Genomic DNA, 24,060 nt, shown 5'->3' on the forward strand with positions numbered 1-24,060 from the left:
CTCATAGGCTAGCTGAGGGGGCAAATACATAAACAGATTTATACAATTTAATGTGATAAGTATTTATAAAGGTACACAATGGTAGTGGGAATAGGGTAGACATGAGAAAATATGGACTAAAATGTTTAAATGGAAATAAACGTATACAACTAAGATTTTAACTTCATTTAGATGAGTCCAGTCTGGAATTAAGGGAAGTAGATGTTGTAGTGGTTATTGTACATGACTTCTTCTATTACCTTATAAGTGCCTTAAGGACCTGGCCTTGTATTCTATTTATTTCTCATTGTACCTAGCACTACTACGAATACATAGAATACATTCAATAAATGTTTGTTAAATTGAATTAATTTCCAGGAGTTGCTCATTTTTAAAAAAAACTTTATTGCACAGTCTCATTATGCCTGCATAGTTGACTAATTTATTCCTAATTTAAGATCTAATTGTAGGGAAGGTGACAAACACAAAATTTTTAAATCTAGATTATTATTTGACTCTTTCTCAGTAGAACTTTTGAAACCGTGGATTTATTCCATGGGTACTGCCTTCACACAAAATATTTATGGAATTGCTTTTGTTCTGTGACACACTATTTTGAATATACGCACTAGTTTCATCTGAATTCTGAAACCAAATAAATGTCATCTCCAACTAAGTTTAGTGGGTCAAAAGTTATGTATGCCTTTTTGGGTTAAAAACAAGCGATCTTGTGTGGTGCAAAGCTAATTGTAAAGGCAATTACAAAACAGAAATTCCAAAAATACTTTGAACAATTCCAGAATTTCTGGGCTAGCCTTATAACTTCCCAAAGTAGCCATTTTGAAAGACAAAACTGATCTAAAGTATATTTATTCAAATACCAGACTCTTCATAGGCCCAATTTGTAACTCTGGTTTCTTAAGAAGAGTTATTGGTTTAACTGACTGGAATTTAAGCATTTTATTATCTTCTGACTAATAAATAGTCTCATACTATTTGGAATTGGTAAGAAACTTTTACCAGTGACACTGATATTATAACTTATTTTTAACTAGAGAATATCATTCTTACCTCATCATTTTAGTTCTGTAAAAATGCGATTATAGCTCAGTTTTTTCATTTTTTATTAGATATTTTTCCTCATAAGAAAATGTGTACATTCACGCTCATGATTTTCTCATCATTATATTCATTGTTGTCATCAGGTAATGATAATGGAGGGTGAGACCAAAATCACCCTCATTACCTGATAAGCTGATCCTTTAACTAAAGGAACCTAATCTGGAAACAAGACCAAGGACATATCAGATGGAGCAAATACTTTAAACAGCATTTATTTCAACTGCACTTATTCAGTTTCTGAGAAATGAAACAGGAATTGAGCTACAGTTTACTTTTGCTTTAGCCAGAAAGAAAAGAATTGCCAGTCAAATTAATCCTATAGACGTGAAGAGATAGATCTATTTAAGAAAACAAACGCCTTTATAAAGCCTTTGAGCTCATTTGAAATATCCATTTATTTCCAATTTTTACTCTAACTTCAAAGTATTTTATTTTACAGGTTAATAAAATCAGCTTTTATAGGAAATAGTTACCATTTTTCAATTTCCCTTTAGTGTTTTTTAATAAATAATAAAAACAATTATAAAGTATTCCAGACTTAACTAATTATCTGATAAAATTCAGTTTTAAGAAACTACTACAGAATACATATTTTCAAAGGGATTCCCACAGGTTTATGGAGCATACAACCATAAATATCAAAGGGTAAAAGAGAGATTTGGGAGTTAAGTTCGATGAATAAGGAAGCCATTTGAGCTGCTGTCACATGCATGACCTGGAATGATTTGAACAATTGCCTATTCTTATGTTTTCGTACAAAATATATATTCACAAATAATATCCAACACATCCAGACTTTAAATAGGGTACTTTGGTTTTTGTGAAAATCTTTTGCAAGACCATTGCAAGACAGAGTTTGCTTTGTGAAGAAGTTGGGCTTATGTTATTAAAAACTGTGGTAATAGCAGTTAATATTTGTATACTGCTTTATGTTTACCAAATTTTTAATTTATTTATCATTTTGGTTGATCCTAGAAATAGTGAAGATAATACTTATAAGGTAGGTTGGAGTTAGGACTCATTTGGTTGCAATGAAGAACATTCTCCCTCTCTGCCCACTCCCTCCCATCACACATTCACACACACACTGGCTTAGACAAGAACAGGGTATTTTGGCTCATAGCATGGAATGGTCTTCAGCTAGGCTAATTTGGAGCTGAACTGGCTCCAGTGTCAGCTCCACACTTGGTGACACTGAGAGTTTTGAGTGTCACTGGTCCTCATTTGGTTAAGTACTCATCCTTGAACATGTAACTCTGGACAGGGGATAGGGTAATATGCTGACTCGCTTCGCCAGTTAGACCCTCCTCCAGAGCTGGGAAATGGGTGAGTTGTCCAAGGGAAAAACAGGATACAGTTACCAGAAGTACCAGGAAAACGTGGTAGGGAGACAAGCATCAAATGTCCTTTCGAAACATCAGGTATTTTCACATCCACTTTACAGGCGAGAAAAGCAATACTCTGAAAGGTTAAATAACCTACCCAAACATAGGTCTTCTGGCTACCAATCCTGCTCCTAGCTGCTGTAAAAGAAAGGGAAAGAAGTTTGGATAAGAAAAGAGAGGTCGTTCCAGGTATGACATTTATTTCTAGTCTATGTTTCAAAGTAGACCAGACATGGTTGATTTTAGGCTAAAAATTGAGTCTGATTTCTGCGGGGTAGATGAACAAGACATACATGGGGGATACATTGTCCCAAAGTCCCTGGAAGGGAGTGGAAGGAGGTACAGTGGATGTGATCCTTACAATCCAGAGTTAGGAATTTGGAATTAAAATTAAAATAACAAACATTTATTAACTCTTCATTATGTCTCAGGCTCTGTGCTAGGCACTGCTCCTGTGTCAATTAACACTCACAACATATTATGAAGTAAGGATTTTACACTTAAGAAATCTTAAGCAAAAAGAGGTTTAATATCTTGTCCAAGATTATATAACTAAAAAAGAGGTAGAACCTAGAAAGTCTAGGACCTTGTACAGTGCCTGTTTTTGTTTTTCATTGTTGCCAGCTAAAGCAGCGATGGTTTAGATGCCTACCATGGGCTGGCTGCCAAAGCAGATGTTTGTCTACCTCAACATTTTTTTCCCAGAAACTTACCCCATAAGGCTATATAATAAAACAGTTCATCTAGAGGACACTTAAGAATTTATAAATGCCGGGGCACCTGGGTGGCATAGCGGTTAAGCATCTGCCTTCGGCTCAGGGCGTGATCCCGACGTTGTGGGATTGAGCCCCACATCAGGCTCCTCTGCTGGGAGCCTGCTTCTTCCTCTCCCACTCCCCCTGCTTGTGTTCCCTCTCTCGCTGGCTGTCTCTCTCTCTGTCAAATAAATAAATAAAATCTTAAAAAAAAAAAGAATTTATAAATGCCTACTAAGTTTCCACAGATCATTGTTAATGGCAATCTTATGCTGTTTTTTGTTTGGTTTTGTATTTATCAAAATTACACATGGACATGGTTTAAAAAATCAAGTAGTCCTCTGAGACTTGAAAAAAAACAGCAGCAGTCCTGTGCTCTACAAACCTTCCACCATTTTTCTAATTCCCAGAAGCAATCATTTTCAGTTCATTTTTAGCTGTTTCTTTTTATATTTATGAAAAAGAATATCTCTAAATAATATGATTATTTCTAGTTTTTTATTTTTTTTCAGCTTTGCATATAATCTATTAATTTCTCACTATGGAAGCTGTAGAGTTAAATCCAAATGCATCATCTTCTCAATATAGTTTTATCATGATTTTGATGTTTAACATTCAAATAAGCACATTTTATAACTATATAAAATTAATTTATGGCTGAACCAATCTTGTTTCTGATTCTCTGTTTTCCCTAAAATTAATAATTGTCTTGTTTTTCGTTTGCTTGGTCCTATGTACTTGTTTCTGATTCAGCTACAACCTCTGTCCCACATAGCACAGATTACTTTTCATTATCACCTTGGGGCTTCTTTTGTTCCTGTTTTGAGTTGAAATTCCTGTTTTTAATGTCTTCTCCTTCTTCATTTACTCTCATTTACATGGAGCACATGTATAATAGCTTTGATCTTGTCTCTCTGAAAATGTCTTTCAGCTTTACTGATATTTGATTGATATTGTGGCTAAGTACAGAATTCTGGTTTGGAATTTATTTTCTTTCAAAGTTTTTATGGTCTGTCTCCATTGTCTTTTAGTTTCCAGTGTTGAAAAGCTGAAAGACATTCTACTTTCTGTTTTATATATTTTTCCTTTCTGGAAACTTTTATGATTTTCTATTTGTCGCAGAGTTCTGAAATTTTGTTATGATGTGCCCTGTAGGGGACCTATTTTCATTAATTCGGCTAAGCACCCCGTGAGCCCTTTTAATCTAGAAATTCGTGTTCTTTAATTCAGGAAAATTTTCATGTGTTATTTCTTAGATAATGTTTTTTTCTGTTTTCTTTTCTCTTTTTCTGTTATTTGATGTTGAACCTCCTTTGATTGGTCTTCTAATTTTTTTATCCTTTCTCTCCTATGTTCTTTCTCTCAGTCTCTTTACTTGCAGGGGCGTCTTCCAGCCTTCCATTTCTATCATAATTTTGTTTCCCAGCAGCACTTTTCTCATTTTCCTGAATTTTTTTTTTAAGCAATCTGTTTTTGTTTCATGGATGCAGTTCTTCTCTTACCACTTTAAAGATAATTTTTTTTGAGGGGCACCTGAGTGGCTCAGATGGTTAAGCATCTGCCTTCAGCTCAGGTCATGATCTCCAGGTCCTGGGATCAAGCCCCACGTTGAGCGGGGGGTCCCAGCTCAGCAGGGAGTCTGCTTCTCCCTCTCCCTCTGCCTCTCCCCTTGCTTGTGCTCTCTCTGTCTCTCTCAAATGAATAAATAAATCTTTAAAAAAAAAGGTAACTTTTTTGAAATTCTTTTTTCCTGAACAGTTCTATTTTCTGTTTTTTTGTTTGGTTTTTGTTTGTTTGTTTGTTTGTTTCAGGTTCCATCTTTCCTATTAGAGGCTTTCCCCAGATGTCTAGCAGTCATTGGCTGTCAGTTCATATTTCAGATAGTAAGAAAGGGGGATGCCAGGATAACACATAAGTGGAGCTTAACGGCTGTGAATTCCCTAGATCTGAACATGCTGTTTTGTTCAGGAACCCCTAGTATGATTTCATTGAACACCCATTTTTTTTTATTCCAGTTATATTCACCAAAGGAGAGTCTTCCACTCTCTTGCCTAGAGGCTTTATGATGGGCTACTAGCATTCTGCAAACCCAGTAGTAGAGGACATAAGAATATTTATCATAAAAAACTTCATTGAATTCTGTTCTCAGTAGAATACTCTGCCCTCCAGAATTCTTCAAAATTTCCTAGTTTGGGAATCTTCTGTTGTACACACTCCAAAGAATAAACATTTAGTTTTGTGTCAGGATTAGAGAGGGAGGAGTACTTGTCTAGTTGTGAATGGTAGAGAGGGAATGCAAGAGATTAATTCTTAAGCTGATTTCTAACCAGGCTTGCTCTTATTTAACCTGCTTCCAGAAGTTTAGGTGCCACCAATTCCCAAGGTTTTTTTGGAAACTAGTGCAAATAAAATTGCTTCACGGCTTTACCTACTGCTGGCTTAGGATTCTATTTGTTTGAATCTGCTGTCAGTTAGCTATCATCCTTCTGTCTTCTAGCTTCTGAATTTTGGTTACTATCATTCATTCATTCATTTCTCACTCTCCTTTTCTTCCTTGGTTTATGCTTTTTAACAAAAATGTTAATATTGTATTTTAGTATGGTTTTGAAAAGGAATGGAGTTAAAAGTATATGTCCAATCTACCTCTTCAATCAGAAATCAATATTGATTGTTGATTTTATTATCCACTGAGTAGTTTCTTTTTAACATTTGTTAGATTTGAGATAAATACCTTTCTTTAAAAAGACAATTTCTATTTAGAGGAAATGGGAAATAATTATAGCTAATCCCTATACTCAGTCTCAGGGTAGGGATTTAAGAAGATTGCTGTTTATGTTTATATTTTATATTTAAATGCTTTTATTATGACAGAGACCTGCTTCCTTCACGGTATGTGGGGATGTTTATTACTCCATCAGCCTGAAAATAACTAGGAGTCTTATTTTACAGAGCTTGGTCTTGTATAGTAAGGACATACGACATGATCAAACTTTCCAAATCAAAAACTGGGCAACACAGTTTAAACTTTAGAGAAATTAGTAGGTTCACCAACCATGGGCCAAACAATGTGTTATAGTTAATACATACATGTAAAATAATTTTTGATTGTCACATATTTTTTTGAAAATACATGTTGTTTATTGGATAGGTTTGTATTGAGAATATTGAAGAGGGATATATTTTTTATTGAAGTATAATTAACATACAATGTTTTACTAATTTCAGGTGTACAATGTATTGATTCGACAATTCTATACATTACTGAGCGCTCATCATACCATGTTATTACAGTATTAGTGACTGTATTTTCTATGCTGTCATACTGGTTCATAACTGAAGATCCAAGACTCAGGGAAGTTAAGATATTTCCTCAAATTTATACAGCCAGTGGCCACAAAGGTAGAATTTGAAACCAGGATTCATTTAAAAAGCTAATACTTTTTTCGAAGTTAATGTGTATATAAAATCGGCATTATAGGACTGCATTAAAGGGCCACAGAACTTGGGAAGAAGTTAAAGGAAAGTTACTGTGAGAAATCATAACCAGAAAATCACACCATTTATTAGTTGTACATTTTTACACAACCATTTCATTGAATTTGTGTAACAGCCCTATAAGATGGCTATGTAGATTTAAATGTTACAGTTGCTTATCTCAAATGTGTAAAATATAGTTTGCCTATATTTAAAAATTGACTTATCTCACAAACCCCTTTTCCTGGCACTGCCCACCACCACCATTTCCACAGATAAGGAAAAATTAATCTTACCAACTGGTAGTTGCTTGGTTACTTCTAAATTAAAATTGAGTCAATTTAGGCTTTAAACCAAGATTCTTCCCCTTAGCTTAGAAAGATTCTCTCCATCCCTTCTACTCTTCTCCAGGTTCCTTGGGAGACTTATATCCTCCTGGCATCAATGGTTGAGTGTGGGTTTCCATACTCTCCTCTCTGCTTGCTTGTCTCTACTGAGTTATTGCTTGACCCTTGACATTTTGGCCCATGTGCCAGGATCCACAAAGACATAATTCCACTTGCTTGGCCCCTGGACTTCATGTACTGGATCTACTGCCATGATTCTTGCCATGGTCTCCAGTTATAAGGACCGTGCTGTCTTCACCCTGTTTCTTTAAACCCCAGGCTCCTTTGTGTCTGCCAGCTCAGTCTTAGCCACTTTTGCAACCCTCTCGTGGAAGAGGTTTCAGCAACTTTTCAGATGCTCTGTCACAATACCCTGGCATGCTTAGAATCCAAAGATGTCTTCAGACAAATCCTCCCAGGTACATTCCTTAGTTATTGTCTTCAGTACTCTACACTCACACACCTCAATGCTCTTTGCTTCCTGGTGGCCATTTTCTTATTTCCTTTGCATGAGAAAACATCTGTATGTCCTCTTGTATTCTTGTCTATAGTTTTTATGGTATAGCTTTATAATAATAATATAAAATAAAGCAATGGTACTGGAATGATCAATTGAAAAAACATACCATGAAGAAAGCAAGAAAGCAGGTGTGTATAACCTGCTCCATTTCTGTAAACTCAAGTGTAGATACCACAATACATTAAACGTTTCTGGAAGAATACATGAAATCTGTTAGCAGAGGTTGCCTTTGAGGAAGTAAAACAGTCTTGTCTGGGGGCAAGACTGGAAGGGAAATTTTCATTGCCCCTTCGTATCTTTCAAATTCTACATTATGAAAATAGCCTAGTAAAAAATAAGTAAAAGATAATTACAAAACACTTATAATTTGGCTTTGTCAACCTGCCAGGCTTCAGATTATCTGATTCTCAGGCACAGACAGAGAGTAGCTCTTTTGGCAAAACTGTCTTTTTTTCCCCTTCTCTGCTTCCAGATGTGCCGCTCTTTCTTATAGGACTTTACTGAAGGGTGCATGAAGCACTAGCAACCTGCTCCAACATTCTTAATTTTTTCCTTCCCTTAGAAGGGAAAATACTTCAGTAGGAAGAGGGCCTGAATCTCAAATATAACAGATACAGTTTAACTATTTTGCTAACTTGCCAGACTTAGATAAAAATGTCCTCAGTACCCTTCACCTGACCTCTTTGGCAAAGCCATGTCTATGTTTTAGGGTTTGTTACTCCCAGGAACTTTTGTTATCTTCAGGTCTATCACACTGAATAGGTATTTAATAAATTGTGATGAATATAAATGCATAAATGAATAATTTTATCTCTAGGTACAAACCATCTAAGTTAATTTTAAATTTATTCACTGATAGAGATTTTGGAGTCTGCATTTTAGATTTCCCAACTGTCCAGTAACTATAGCTGTCTTTTTTTCTCTAATCCAAGATCCAATTAAGGGCTATTCATTGTATTCCATTATCATATCCATTTAATATCCTTTAATCTAGAAAAAATTGCCAGCGTCTTTGTGTCATTGATATTTTTTAAGTCTGGGTCAATGTTTGCAAGATGGCCCTTACTTGAGATTTTTCTGAATTTTTTTTAATTATTAGATTCAGATTAAATATTCTTGGCAAGAATACTTCATTGGTGATGCTGTGCCTTCTCAAGGTATCATATCAAGAGTAAGAAGAAATTGGTAACACAGTAGAAAAGCATATCTTACTACTATGGCTAAAGGTCCAATATGAGTTTTCAATTCTCCTTGCTTTAATTTTATACTAATCAGGTAATGTCTAAGTGGCTCAGTACTTAAATAGACCAGATAGATATTAGTACATAGTATTTTATCCAATGGATATCATTTTGGAAACACAAAAAAATATTCCCTTTTAAATTGATCAGTTTTTCATGAGTTTGTATCAGTTTAAGGGAACTAATAAAATTAAGTTTCTGGCATGCGCAACTGAGGGCCAAGTAGTAATAATAATAATACCTCATAGGATCAAGATGAGAATTACCTGAGATGGTAACAGAAGTAAAATATCACTGATAGTAACGTGGTCTGTGAAGGGTCTCTATTAACATAATCAATCCCACTTTTTATTTTTAAAAACCACATATATAGCAACAGTATCTGGCACTGTTATGAGTACTTTGTGAATATTAGTCTTTATAGTTGGTGAAATCATTATCCTCATTTACAGATGAGGAAACTGAGGTATGGAGAAAATAAGTAACTTTTCCAAGGTCAGAAAGTAGGTGGCAATATTTCCAACTGTTTTCCTATGAGATCCCACTCGAAAACAGGAGCCTATATAGTTCCAAGCTATACTTAAGGATGATTTTTCCTTCAGCTGCTCCTTTAAATAAATGTGTGTGTTTATGTTATTTCTGTTACAGAGAGAAGTACTCCCTTATAGGGACTCATAAAGGCATAGAGCATCTAGAGATTTACTGCCTCCGTTACGCTGCTGGCTCTCACAGCACTTGTTATGTTTTTATCAGTTTCTCTCCAGAAGGTAGGAGTTGTGTTTTCTCTCTATGAATTCTTTATATAATTATAGTTTTCTTGACTGTGAACTTAATTTTTATTAAATATGAAAAGCATCTGATACCTACAGAATAAAATCCCAGATGTCCCCAAACAGTTAAGACATATGAACACATAGCCTTTAAAAAATATTTCAATTGTTGGGGCGCCTGGGTGGCGCAGTCGTTAAGCATCTGCCTTTGGCTCAGGGTGTGATCCCGGCGTTATGGGATCGAGTCCCACGTGGGGCTCCTCCGCTGGGATCCTGCTTCTTCCTCTCCCACTCCCCTGCTGTGTTCCCTCTCTGGCTGGCTAGCTCTCTGTCAAATAAATAAATAAAATCTAAAAAAAAAAAAATTTCAATTGTAAAATTAATAGACGTTTATTGTAAAAAAAAAAAAAAAAAGATAAAACAATACAGAAAAGTATAGTAATCCTACCACCCTGTGATAACTACTCTTTATATTTTGTTGTCTTTCTGAATTTATTGATATATTTGCATATAATACATAATAATTATATAATATCTATGTAATTATTATGATTAGAATTAGGAACAATAGATTATAAATACTCTTTGGCTAGGTTGCTTCTTTTACTTAGCAGTTTATTGCAGTATTTTTCATGTCTGTAAATATCCGCATTTCCATTATTAATGGTTATATAATATTCCAGTTTAAGTATATAACATAAATTATGTAACCACTTTCCAATTATTTAGTATATGGGATCTTTCCAGTTTTTTTTTTCCTGTGTTAAGCATGATTTCAGTGAACATTCTCTTACATACATCTTTGTACTTGTGTCTAATGATTTTTTTAGGACAGTTTCCAAAAGTAAGTGTTGCACAGCCTTAGTTCCTAACCATGCTGTCTGATAAAAGGGTTCCATGGCCTGTAACATAAAGAACCAGATCAATTAATCTCCACCTTGGAGAATACCAATGCATAGTCATATACAATGGTCTTAGTAATCAAACATATTTGACTACAGAATCCTTTCTTAAAATAGCATCTGTCTGCAGGATGTTGATAGTTGGTGAAGTTGTATATGTATGGGGGCAGGGAGCAAATATGGGAATTTGCTGTACTTTCCACTCCATTTTGCTGGGAGCCTAAAACTTCTCTGAAAAAGAAAGTTTATTTTAAAAAGGAAAAGAAAAGTTTTTAAATGCCATTGTATACATTTACACTTAAAATTAAGTTTAGACTTTTATATACACACATACACACAAAATAACATCAGAATATGTCAACATACCACTGAACGCTTTGGAAAATGATGGCTTATAGTATATTCTTAAAAATGGAATTGGTAGATCAAAGGGGAAATACATGGAAAGGCTCTTCCAATTTGCATTTCTACCAACAGTGTATCAGAGTGCCACTTTCTCTGTAGTTCTGTCATTGGTATTTACTATCTTTGTTTTTAAATAAATCTGAAATGAGAAAGGTATATGACATTCTAATTTTCATTTATGAGTGAGATGTATATCCTTGTATATTTTTATTTGTCCATCTATCTCACGCCGCATTCCAGATTTTTCTTGGGGGTCTTTGATGTTTTTTCTTTATTGATAAGGATCCAGAATCATATTAAGGATGTTAACACTACAAATCACCTGTGATACAATTATGTTCTCTTATTTTTTCATTTTTTAATGTTTTGATATGTTTTGCTTTAATTTTATATGCTTCATTTTTGCCATAAAAAATAGCAGTTTTGAGTAAAACTTTACCTATGCCTCTCGAAACATAACAAGTTTTTTTAAATCCTTGGATTAGACAGAACACAGATTTTTATATATTATATATAATTAGTGTCTGATTCACTTTTAAGGCATCAATTCAAAAGGAAGCAATACCTTCTTAGGGTCTTCTGTGGGGTTTGATAATGAATGTAGTACTTCATCATAAGCAATTAGAAAAATACCCCATGACTACTAAGGCCAGTAGAAGTACAGAATATCATCACATGGGGTTCTTATTCAAAGAAGAAGAGTACAAAAAGCAATTTAGTCTCAACTAGAAACAGAATTGTCAGTACACATTAAAAACAGAGAAGGAAAAAAGTCTGAACCTTAGCTATAGCTAAGTAAAATTATATAAGTTTTTATAGTTAAGAAAGACCTTTAGATTAATATCATCAGATTATTTCATTTTATGAATGAAAAAACAAAAGAGCAGAGAGTTTAACTCAACTTTGTCCAGTCATACAAATTTTTTTTTCTGTTTCATCAGAAGACCTTTATGAAGTAAAGAAAAGGTTCTAAAAATTTTCATTAACAATGACATTTATTACTTACTATGTACCAGGCAATCTACTAAATACTCTAAGTCCACTTATCCTCACAATATACTTTGAGGTAAAAATTATTATTATCCCCTTTATAGAGATAAGGAATCTGACTCTAGTCCAAGCAGTCTGAGACATATAACTCTCATTTTTAATTGCTGTTCTTTAGAGAAGAGACTCTTAAGTGTTAAAATCAGTAAGAAATTAGAGGTCACTATCAACTAAAACAGACAGAATTACTGGAAGAACAGAGAGAGGGTTGCAGTGGTCAATCCTAGAAATAAAGCAAGAGTGGAACATTTTGTCAGAATAGATAGCAAGAAATACTTTTTACAACCTAAGTAAAAAAAAAAAAAAGTAAAAGATCTAACCAAAGAAATTTGTGGTATGATTTGACTCTAGCTAATTCCCTGATTTTCAGAGACTGTTGCATCCCTCAATTCATTTTTGCATTTATAAAAAACATTTTGGTTTTTCAAATTAAAAATGGCTTAGGAGAACTGTATTACAAAATTCTAAATTTATAGAACTCTTCTCCATTATCACTGCTTTTCATACCCCCTTTAAATAAGGACTTTACATTTTTAGGTGCATGTATTATGCAATGTAGTCCTTAGGCATTTTTACTATTAAAACAGCTTTTTTTTTTTAAAATAAATTGGTAAAGAAAGCAACATTCAAAACAGATGGACTATTAGCTCTAGGTTTTAATGCTTGCTATAGTTGATCTCTGAAAGTGCACATGAATAAAACAAATAAAATGAAATCATGAAAGAAGAAAGGATTTTCAAAATTGAATTTGCAAGTTTAGTCCTAAATAGCAATCACAATTTTAGCTGGAGGCTTTTCTGGGGGGTTGTGAATAATGATTAGGTGAGATTATAGGCCCCAGGCAAAGCCTCGGGACTGTGGCACTCCTAGCCAGTCATTTATCCTCAAAAAATGGTCCTCAGGTTGTGCCAGTACTGTTTGAAATGCCAGTGGGAATCAAACCTAAGTCTGTCATTTTATCCCAAGGGTCATCTCAAGAGTCTGAAGCTTAGATGGTAAGATAAATGCTTGCCAAAATGAAAACCTTTGGTAGACTTTTCAGTTACTGTTGCTTTACTATATTTTTACTGCTTTGGGGTATGTATTTTTATTTAGTGGCAGAAGGAATTATGTATAAAAAATTGTAACTCCAAGAAAGTAATATCACTATTGAAAATTGTGTTCAACTCTGTAGAGCATCTATTTAAGGGAGATAGGTGAGATTTCTTTTAAGATAATAAATTCTTCCTCTCATTTTTATTAGATTTTCATAGAAATTTATGTTTGAGAGAATTCGGATTTACTATTTTTTGCTAAAAATGTTCTTCTAGCCTGATCTTATCATGTAAAATTATGAATTGGTGGGTATGGATATTTTGAAAGCCCTGACGTCTTAAATTCATGGATAATTATGTATTTTCAGTAGCCAAAACTTCAGTTCTCTTCTTTCTTTATAGTTATTTGCTCTAACATTTTCCTGAAAACTTGGGACTTAAGTTGTTAAGATGGCATCCACACTCTTTTAAACATATTTACGTAATAGATAGTAAAAGGGAGGAAACTAACAAAACAAAATATTTACCTAGTTCATCCAGTATATGGTATAATAATGATGATGATAATAGTAATAAAAAATAGTATTGTAGTAGTAATAATCTAATGAGGAATAGCTAGGGTTTTTTGGGTTTTTTTTAAGCTGGGCTTTAAATAGGCTTTACTGTTTGTCAAGTACTGTTCTCATTCTAACTCATAACTCCCATTAATATTCCCATTTTTAAAATGAAGAAACAGTAAGAGATTAAATAGTAGTAAATCTAGGATCAGAAAACTGAACAAGGGTTTGAGAGAGCCACAGTAGAAAATTCTGAGTCCTTCAGGGACTGACATCACTGCATACAAGGTTTTATGCTGGGGATATAGTGCTAAATGAGGTAAATGCAGTTCCTGATTTCATTAAATGCAAATTTACACAATTATTTATATCATTTCCGTATTACGAGGTGATGGGAGAACATGTATCAGAACCTCATATTGTCTGGGAGAATCAGGCAGAGTCCCTGTGAAGCGGGAGAGTGAGGTTCCTGTCTCTCAGAGTCAAAGAATGAATCTCGAGGACAAAGGAAAGTTAGTAAAGCAATAGAGTTTTATTAAGCAAGGATACAGAGAAAAAGCTCTCAGGAATGAGAGGGGTCCTGATGGGGTTGCCAATGTGGGTCTCCACTGACAGTCTTTTATTTAGAGCTGACCAGGGAGCTTGTGGCCTTATCATTCTTGTGATGTCTTGGTTCGAGTAAGGACTGGTGATAACGTCTTTAATGGCTTACTTCTTCTTTGGGGTCTGGTTATTCCTTGTGGTCACAATGTGACTGCCATAGAAAGACCCCACCTCTAATGGCCAGGGCAGGGTGGTCTAATTTGTTCCCTTATCTCCGGTTTCCTTATGCCTCAGCATTTCTGGGATTTCTGTGAGCCTGATCACGTAGCCCCCTTATCTGTCTCTTCCTACCTAGCCCCACCTGTCCCTTACTCACCTGAAGAAGGGACAATTTAGCTGAGATCCGAGGGATGAGTAGGAATCACAAGGTCAGTAGAACTGGGGAATGGGAGATTCAGGGGCCACACTATGAACTTGGTATTAATACTATGGTATAGTAGTGTTCCATATACTGGGTGAATTAGGTAAATATTTTGTTTTCTTAATTCCCTCCCTTTTATTATCTATTATATAAATACATTTAAAAGAGTTGTGGATGCTATTTTAACAATTTAAGTAGACACTTTTGCTTTTATGGGCCCCTTCCTCCGTAAAAAATATTAAAAATTGTATTTTGTTATTATAATGGTATGGAGATAAATATGTTAATATGGTATATTAAAATATTTTCTTTGACCTAAAAGGGTTGTTTTTCTTATTTTGAAAGAAAGCATTTTCGTGGACCCCTAAGAGTATTGTGGGCCCTAAGCACTTGCGCCTACCGGTCCTAATGAATAAGTCAATCCAGGAGTGTGGGATATTGGGCCAGGAACATTTCAGATGAAAGGAATAGCTTAGACAGAAGCTGAGGTCCTTGCTTGCTCAGGAAACTGAATGGAGGTGTGACTAGAGCAGAGAGTGCGGGGGAGGGGGCATGAGGTGAGGCTGCTGAGACAGGAAGGGCCCTATAGGCCTTGTTTAGGGTTTTGGTATTTATCCTAAGAGTAATGGAAGCTTCCAAAAGGGGTGTGTGTGGGTGTGTGTGTGTGTAAATCAAATTGAGCATATGGTTAAAATCAGTTCTGTAATCCAACTTCTCCCACTTAAGCCTCACTTCTCTTTCTACTTTTCCTTCTGATATCTTCATTTATTCAGATTAAAGTAATTTGCTTTCACCTCAGATTTTTTAATTTATCACTTTTAGGTATCATGTAGTAACATACACATAAATAAAAGAGGCATTACATACTCACTCACTCACTATACCTCTACCTTTTCTCTATCATTCTTCGGGTAGTTTCATTTTTATGTTTGGTTTTGTTGTTGTAACTGTGGATAATAAACTAATACCTTTAGCTTTGGGATTGTCCCCTCTAGTCAGATGAAGATATTAGCGCACCCACCTTCTCCATGGTTCTGCCCTCACTTCTTTCATTTTTGCATTTCTAAAACTAATGCCATTTACATCTACTTTATCACCATAATTATGTTATTGTGTGAAAAGACCCTTTGCCTTTGTTGCTTCCTCCACCTGGAACCTCCATTCACCCAGATGCATTGCCTGATCCCTCCTTCCATAAATACTCAACCCAAGTGGCAGCTGCTCAGTAGGGCCATTCCTGGCCATCTAACTGGAAAAGCAACTCCCCTACCTGGGATTCTTACTGTATTTTCCTTATGTTTTTCTCCACAGCAGTTATTGTTAATACAAATTATATATTTTATTTCACTTAATTTTTGAAGTTATTGACACTCTTCCCATTCTTGACTGTAGCTTCAAGAAGACCAAGGATTATCATCTACTTTATTTTTTTTTTATTTTTTGTTTGTCGTTTTCCCCCTCACCATAATTTCGACAGTTTAAACAGTACCTGATACAGAATCATTTTAATTAATGGCAGGTTGTAGTCCCAAATAGACTTCTTTGGCGTATGTCCTTACTGATGGAATTTTTCAGTTTTCTAAAAATTTCTAATATCCTTTTTTGGGGTTTTTTTTTTTTCATTATTTTTTCTTTATCATATTCCCAGTTCCTTCCAACTTGCCATTATATAAAACACTCTGGCGATCTCTCTCTTTTTTTGTCCTTTTCCCTGGGAACTGCTCTTCTGGAGCCTTACATCCTCTGGCTGCACAGCTGTCCTTCTTGGGCTTCCCTTTCCTGTCTTTTCGTTGGCACTACAACAGACAACCTACATTTTTCTCTTTTTTAGTGTACATCCACCTTTAATAAAGCATTGGGCTTCCCTTTCCTGTCTTTTCGTTGGCACTACAACAGACAACCTACATTTTTCTCTTTTTTAGTGTACATCCACCTTTAATAAAGCATGTCCCTCAGCAACTCTCTATGAAAAAAATATTTGGATGACAAATTTTTTTTTTTAGCTTTCATGTTTAAAATGTTTTTTTATTTTGTTCTCACTAGAGATATATTCATGTTCTAACATCATGAAGTGCAGGTTTGGGGGCAGGGCTCCACTGGGAGGAAAGGGGAGAGATGGGTGTGTGTGCATCAGCATTGGAGAGGGAGAAAACGCATTAGAAGGTGCCATGTTTTGACTGCCTTCTTCACATGAGACACTGTCTAAAAACTGGCATTTTGTGCCACTTCTACTCACTCCTTTTTATAAAAGTCTTAACAGTCATTGTGTTAAAGTTTGTAGGGAAGGCACCACCTTTAAAGAATATGCTGAAGAGAAGCTTTTGCAGCCTTTTTAAAAACTGCTTCCATCTGAATTCTAGTTTCTCTGGAATGCTAGAGCACAAATAATTTTCTCTCTGAACTTGGAAAATGATGGTCCACAGTCTTCTAAAATTCATTAACACCAGCCTGAGACTCAGCTCATCGTTTTTTTGCTTGGCAACTTTTGGGAACCATCTTTGTTTTTCTTGGTGCTTTTCAATTCCTGATGATGTGTCTTGGGGTAAACTTTTTTCTGTTCATATTTTTCTGTTGAATTCAGCGAGCATTTTCATCTGAGGAGTTTCATTCCTTGAAAATTATCTTGTATTATTTCTTTAGCAATTTCTACCCTTTTCTTCTTTATTTTTTCTTCTTCTTTCCTTCTGTAGCTTGTTATTCTATGAAGGGCTACATGGCTGAACATCTAATGTCTCATCTTTTTCTATGATACTTTCTTTTTCAATCTATCCATGCAGTGCTCTCCATTCCTAAAAAGAGATCCGTAGGAGGGTATAAATACAAAATTTTGTTTTTATTTTCCAAGAGCCTTTCATATTTTCTCGGGTTCTTGTTTAATTTAAGTTGAAAAGGGTGGTAATTAAGTACACAGATTCCGGAGCCAGACTGAGTTTGAATCCCAGTTTCCCACACTTAACCTCTGTGATCTTGAGCAATTTTAAGTTCTGTGTCTCTGTCCTAACCTGAAATGGAGATAATGATAGTATGCCTGTCTCAGAGTTCTGAGGATTAAATGAGTTGATAAACCTAAAACACTGAGAACAAAATCTGGAACAGAGTAAGTGTTATACATATTTGCTATTATCACTACTATTATAATTATTGTCATTGTTATTATTTTGCAGATATGATGTCTGCCCACTGTCCCTGAAGATACTAGCTAGAGGTCTTCTTAAAGTTCCTTTTTTTTACTAAATTACCCATTTCCTCCAGTTCAGCTTTTGTTTTCTGTTTGCTTATTTTTATTTCTCTTTTACACAGGAAGCTCTTTTTTTTTTAATACCTGGCAATTCTTGGTTAAGATTCATATTTAACAGTCAGACAATAAACAGCTGATTAGGTGTTTTACATACAAAGACAGCTTTTCCTGATTTCAGGTGTTTAGGGTGATTAGGCCAGAGAACTAGCCTTTGCAGTGGGGCATCTCATAAATGCCAGATTCTAAAGCTATTCTTTGCTCTGGGATTGATTTCCTCCAAGAAGAACCCTTTGATTGTTGCTTTAGGAATGCCTTCCTTCAGGGGCGCCTGGGTGTCTCAGTGGGTTAAGGGTCTCCCTTCAGATCAGGTCATGATCTCGGGGTCCTGGAATGGAGCCCCACATCAGGCTCCCTGCTCAGCGGGGAATCTGCTTCTCCCTCTGCCTGCTTTGCCTGCCATTCCCCTTGCTTGTGCGCTTGCTCGCTCGCTCGCTCTCTCTCTGTCAAATAAATAAGTAAAAACCTTAAAAAAAAAAAAAAAGAATGCCTTCCTTCAGTGGATATGGATGCCAACTGTTCCTTATACAAACGTTCAGTTAATCTCCATTTTCAGCCCCACCTCTCTCTCCTGCTCTCACTGTCCTCTTACCAGGCATCTGTGAGATTCACCCTCTGACTCTCCCTGCGATTCTACAGATCCACGGGTCCTATCTTAGCTTTTGCCACTCCTTGTCTACCAGGCTGTGGTTTCTTGTGTGCCAAGGCTACAGTTTTTCTCTGTTTTCTAGCTCACATTAATTTTTTTGGAATTTCTCATCTGTCGATGGCCCATCCATTGTGGTGTTATTTATTTTTTATTCCTGTACTATTATTTTCATAGGTCTTAAGTAAAAACATGTATGGTCTACTTACTGTCTTTGGAAGTCCTTGCAAATTTCTAATCAGAGAAATGACCAAATCAAATGTCATTTTAAAAAGATCCGCTCTAGCTGAAGTTTAAATAAATTATAGCAGCATCAACTAACAGACTAGGTTTTCCTGATTTAATTATATGTTATTCTTATTACACTTAGCAAAAGATATATTATTAAAATACTGATGTAAATAGCACATTCTTAGATATAAATAAATGGGTTTATATTTAATAAAATATAATCACCTAGAAACAATTAAATACTTTCTCTTATAAAAGCAAAATATATGTATTATTATATTATAAGATATATTAACAAATTATATATATATATATATATATATATATATATATAAAATACTATTTTCCAGGCCAAAACAGAAATGACTTCCTTCGGAAATAATCAAATCTGTACTCTAGCAGTGCTTTTCATCTATCACTTCAGACCATCCCATCTCATATCATTGAATGTAAATGTGATTTTGCATAGAATAGCACTAAATTAGTCTTAACCAACCTTTAACTTCTAGAAGCTTAAAATCTTTTATTTGCAGTAAATTGACAACTATGAGGATGAAAATAAACTTTTAATGCCACTTTAGTTAACGTACAGTGCTATATTAGTTTCAGGTGTATGACCCTTCCGTACATCACCGGGTGCTCATTACAAGTGTATTCATTAATCCCTAGCACCTATTTCACCCATCCCCTCTGGTAACCATCAGTTTGTTCTCTTATAGGTAAGAGTCTGTTTCTTGGTTTGTCTCTCTCTCTCTCTCTCTCTTTTTTTTTTTCTTTTGCTTGTTTCGTTTCTTAAATTCCACATGGGAGAGAAATCAAATGGTATTTGTCTTTCTCTAACTGACTTCATTGCAGTTAGCATTATGTTCTCTAGTTCCATCCATGTTGTTGCAAATGGCAAGATTTCTTTCTTTTTGTGGCTGAGTTATATATATACATATATATATATATATACACACACACATAAATCTCGCATCTCCTTTATGCATTCTTCTATCAGTGGAAACTTGGGCTGCTTCCATAAATTGGCTATTGTAAATAATGCTGCTATAAACATAGGGGTGCATGTATCCCTCTGAATTAGTGTTTTTATATTTTGTGGATAGATACCCCGTGGTGCAATTACTGGATCATAGGATAGTTCTATTTTTAACTTCTTGAGGAGCCTCCATACTGTTTTCTACAGTGGCTGTGCCAGTTTGCATTCCCACCAACAGTTTAAGAATGTTCCTTCTCCACATCCTAGCCAACACTTGTTGTTTGTATTTTTTATTTTAGCCGTTCAACAGGTGTGAGATGATATCTCCTTCTAGTTTTGATTTGCATTTCTCTGATGTTGAGTGATGTTGAGCATCTTTTCTTGTGTCTGTTGGCCATCTGGATGTCTTCTTTGGAGAAATAAGGTTCATGTCTTCACCCCATTTTTAATTGGATTATGTGTTTTTTTGGTGTTGAATTGTACAAGTTCTTTATATATTTTGATTAGTAACCCTTTTTCAGATATGTCATTTGCAGATATCTTCTCCCATTCAGTAGGATACGTTTTGGTTTTGTTGATTGTTTCCTTCGCTGTGCAGAAGCTTTTGATTTTGATATAGTCCCAATAATTTATTTTGCTTGCATTTCCCTTGCCTCAGGAGATATATCTAGAAAAATGTTGTTACAGCTGATGCCAGAGAGATTATTGCCTATACTGTCTTCTAGGATTTTTATGGTTTCAGGTCTCACAGTGAAGTCTTTAATCCATTTTGAGTTCATTTCTGCATATGGTGTAAGAAAGGTGGTTCAGTTTCATTCTTCTGCATGTAGCTGCCCAGTTCACCCAACACTATTTATTGAAGAGACTGTCCTTTTCCCACTGGATATTCTTTCCTGCTTTGTTGATTAATTGGCCATATAACTGTGGGTTTATTTCTGGATTTTCTGTTATGTTCTATTGATTTATGTGTCTATTTTTGTGCCAGTACCATACTGTTTTGCTTACTAGAGCTTTTTAATATAACTTGAAATCTGGGGTTGTGATACCTCCAGCTTTGCTTTTCTTTTTCAGGATTGCTTTGACTATTCAAAGCAATATTCAAACCACAAAAAATTGTGGTTCCATACAAATTTTAGGATTGCTTGTTCTAGGTGTATGAAAGATGCTATTGGTATTTTGATAGGGATTGCACTAAATCTGTACATTGCTTTGGGCATTGTGCACATTTTAACAATATTTATTCTTTCAATCAGTGAGCATGGAAGGTCTTTCCATTTCTTTGTGTCTTCTTCACTTTCTTTCATCAATATTTTATAGTTTTCAGAGTACAGGTCTGTCACCCCCTTGGTTAAATTTAATCCTAGGTACTGTATTATTTTTGGTGTAACTGTAAAGGGTATTATTTTCTTAATTTCTCTTTCTGCTGTTTCATTATTAGTATGTAGAAATGCAATAGATTTGTGTACATTGATTTTGTATCCTGAGACTTTACTGCATTCACTTATCAGTTCTGGTAGTTTTTTGGTGGAGTCTTTAGGGTTTTTTCTACATAGTATCATGTCATTTGCAAATAGTGAAAGTTTACTTCTTCCTTGCTAATTTGGATACCTTTTATTTCTTTTTGTTGTCTGATTGCTGAGGCTAGGACTTCCAGTACAGTGAGGAATAGAAGTGGTGAAAGTGAACATCCTTGTCTTTTTCTTGACTTAAGGGGAAAAGCTTTCAGTTTTTCTCCATTGAGTGTGATGTTCACTGTGGGTTTTTCATATAAGGACTATGGACCCATTTTTTAACCACCTCTAAAATATCACCATAAATAGAGTAAATTTTCTAATCCAAATCCCCTAATGTGTATCTGTATGAAAATTTTGGTGCCTTAAAGAGAACTGCTGCCAACTAATGGTATGCTATATGTATAAAGTGTTTTTCCGGCTTTCTTGCATGCAGTCTGAAGCAGCTCCTTTGTGTACTTGCAAGCTTTAGCGTTGTTAAATAATATACATTGATTATAGCCAAGTCTTTATAATGTGAATAATCTCTTTATCAAAGTTCTGTCTCTATATATCCTAGTCATTTAAATGTAATTTTTCAGTGTTTCCCATCTTAATTGTTGTGCCGACGCATGTGTGATTTCCCTCTGGTGTTATTGAATAGATTAAGAAAAATGCACTCAGTCAAATTGCTTTCATTTTGTCTCTCTTAAAAAGAACTATACATGTATAAAAATTATAAATGGTAGCAGAGCTTTATTATAGATTATTAGAGTCTCTCATTTTACTGAGAAACATTTACTTCCTGTTTTTCATGTAATAACTTGGGGAAGGGGCAAGGGAAATTTTTAAATTCATAACCTAATAAATACAGTAGATTTCAAGGAAAATAATAAAAACTACAGTAAAGACAATTCTAGGCTCTAAATATATGCAACTATATGTTTATGGATAAGAAAAATTACAAAGCCACTGTGCATTTTTCATAATTAAAATATATTGTCAATCTTCTATGTCTCTTTCGTATAAATAAAGATCATAACTTCAGATATCATTATCATACTTATTTGCCTTTATTGTCAATGGAACCTATAGTTTCTGATTACTGCTAACTACTGCAGGATTTTTTTCCTAAATTGCATGTGCTTTTTGATTAACAATAAATATATTTTCAGTATTTTCTTCTTCTCCATTCCTGACTATGCATTGTGGACACACACACACACACACACACACACACACATCCGAGGGAGCAATAAAAACAAAAGATATTTTATTAAGTAAATAACACTCCTCAAAGGTTTTATTCAGTTTACATAACAGATTAGAAATTCATTTTAAGGCACTATTTTCTATTTTGTCTAGGAATTATTATTTTAAAATCCATGTTATTTTTTTCATAATTTGAATGTTGTTATGATTTCTTAGTGGCTCTACAGAAATCTTCCTGCTTGTTTTTTTTTTCCTATTCACAGTATTCAAAGTGGTCCATGTGACCTAGATATTGAAAATCGAGGTAGAGTGTGCTGCATTGCTGATATTTACTGTGAAACCTCAGAAACATTCTGGTTCCACATGCTACAATTATAGGATGCACACTCCTTAACATTGCTTGTATTTTAAAAGGTATCTGAAAGTCTGCACAATAAATTTTTAAGCTGGCATTAAAATATTGTTTAAAAAGATTCAAATAATAAAACATAATGCTTTTACATTCCAGTTAAAAATGCACACATAATCATTTTTCATTTTTAAATGCTAGATCATGTTTGATATGACTCATTATGGATTTCTCCCCATTATTTACCTAGTGTAGTAATCTGCTAATTTTGAAATCTAACCCCAATAAGGCTAAATTAGTTTTCATTTCCTAATTTTGGGTAAACTCTGTTAAATTATTAGAAAAATAAAATAGTATCTAGAGACTGCATTATGAATTTATATTCATCAGGAGAAGTAGATTTTATCATCTGTCAATTTGGTGTAGAGCATCTCTTCCAAAAAGTCAGCTTTTACATTCAGGAAGCCATATTCTCCCAGTGTAGAAGCTAGTTCACCCTTTAATACTTCTGCATAAAAAATAAAACCCTAAAAGGAAAGCTCTGAATGAGTTAAAGCGTGTACACGGGTGACTGACTTTCAAATAAAGAGTCCAATATATATTGTGAGAATCTCATTTGTTTTCTTTCCTCGTTGCAAAAATATTATAAAGTAGAAGAAATAACAGATTACGTCACAATTCTCAGCTAATAAAATTAAAGCAAAGATGTGCTAAGGATCAACCATGTAGTTTTGTTTGTCCTCTTGATGATAAAAAGATTTGCTTGCCAAACTAGCTCATAGGTTTTTTTTTTTTTCTTTTTTTTTTTAATAGCCAGGGAGAACTACAAAGTACCAGGGCAGATGGCCAGATTCCATATTAAGGCGTCTAAAGTCATAATCTGGAAACCCAGTGCTGAGAATCAAATCTCATGTACAGGGGGAGACAAGAATGAGTAAGGGCTGCAACTAAGTGAGGCAGAAGCTGAGCAAAATGAGATGCAAGAGACAAACAATAAACAGATACAAGAGAGTGGCCCAGAAGCAGTTCTCTGAACAGAAAGTGTGGGCAGAGATATTAAGGCATTTTGGGGGGAGTTCACATGAGAGATTTATTAAGTCTAGAAACTCACTCTAACTGAACAGTAAACCTAGCTCTGATTTGTCTCCAGTTCCTAGATGATTTTGTTTTTCCTTATTAATGAAATCAGTGTTTCCCAAACTGGTATTTCATACGACAATCTTCTAAAAGCTTTATCATGAAGGTGGGGAGAAAATATCAGTTGTCAAGTAAATTGGGGGAATTAAAATCATGCACACGCGCCCACACATGTTCTTC

At 34.8% G+C, this 24,060-nt stretch overlaps 1 protein-coding gene across 7 annotated transcripts in view; it reads left to right on the forward strand.

Moving 5' to 3' along the window:
- Nucleotides 1-24,060, forward strand: part of MBD5 (methyl-CpG binding domain protein 5) — a 448,335-nt gene that overhangs the window by 299,820 nt on the left and 124,455 nt on the right. For 6 of the 7 annotated variants that reach the window (XM_087860618.1, XM_087860612.1, XM_087860610.1 and 3 more), the window contains one exon: nucleotides 9,511-9,629. The exons of the other annotated variant lie outside the window; for it this stretch is intronic. The gene's annotated coding sequence lies outside the window, so the exon portion shown is untranslated. The remainder of the gene's footprint in view (nucleotides 1-9,510; nucleotides 9,630-24,060) is intronic. 7 annotated transcript variants of the gene reach the window in all.

The sequence above is a fragment of the Ursus americanus genome, chromosome 1 (genome assembly GCF_024610735.1).
Source record: "Ursus americanus isolate L20-20 chromosome 1, mUrsAme1.1.p, whole genome shotgun sequence".
NCBI classification, from domain to species: domain Eukaryota; kingdom Metazoa; phylum Chordata; class Mammalia; order Carnivora; family Ursidae; genus Ursus; species Ursus americanus.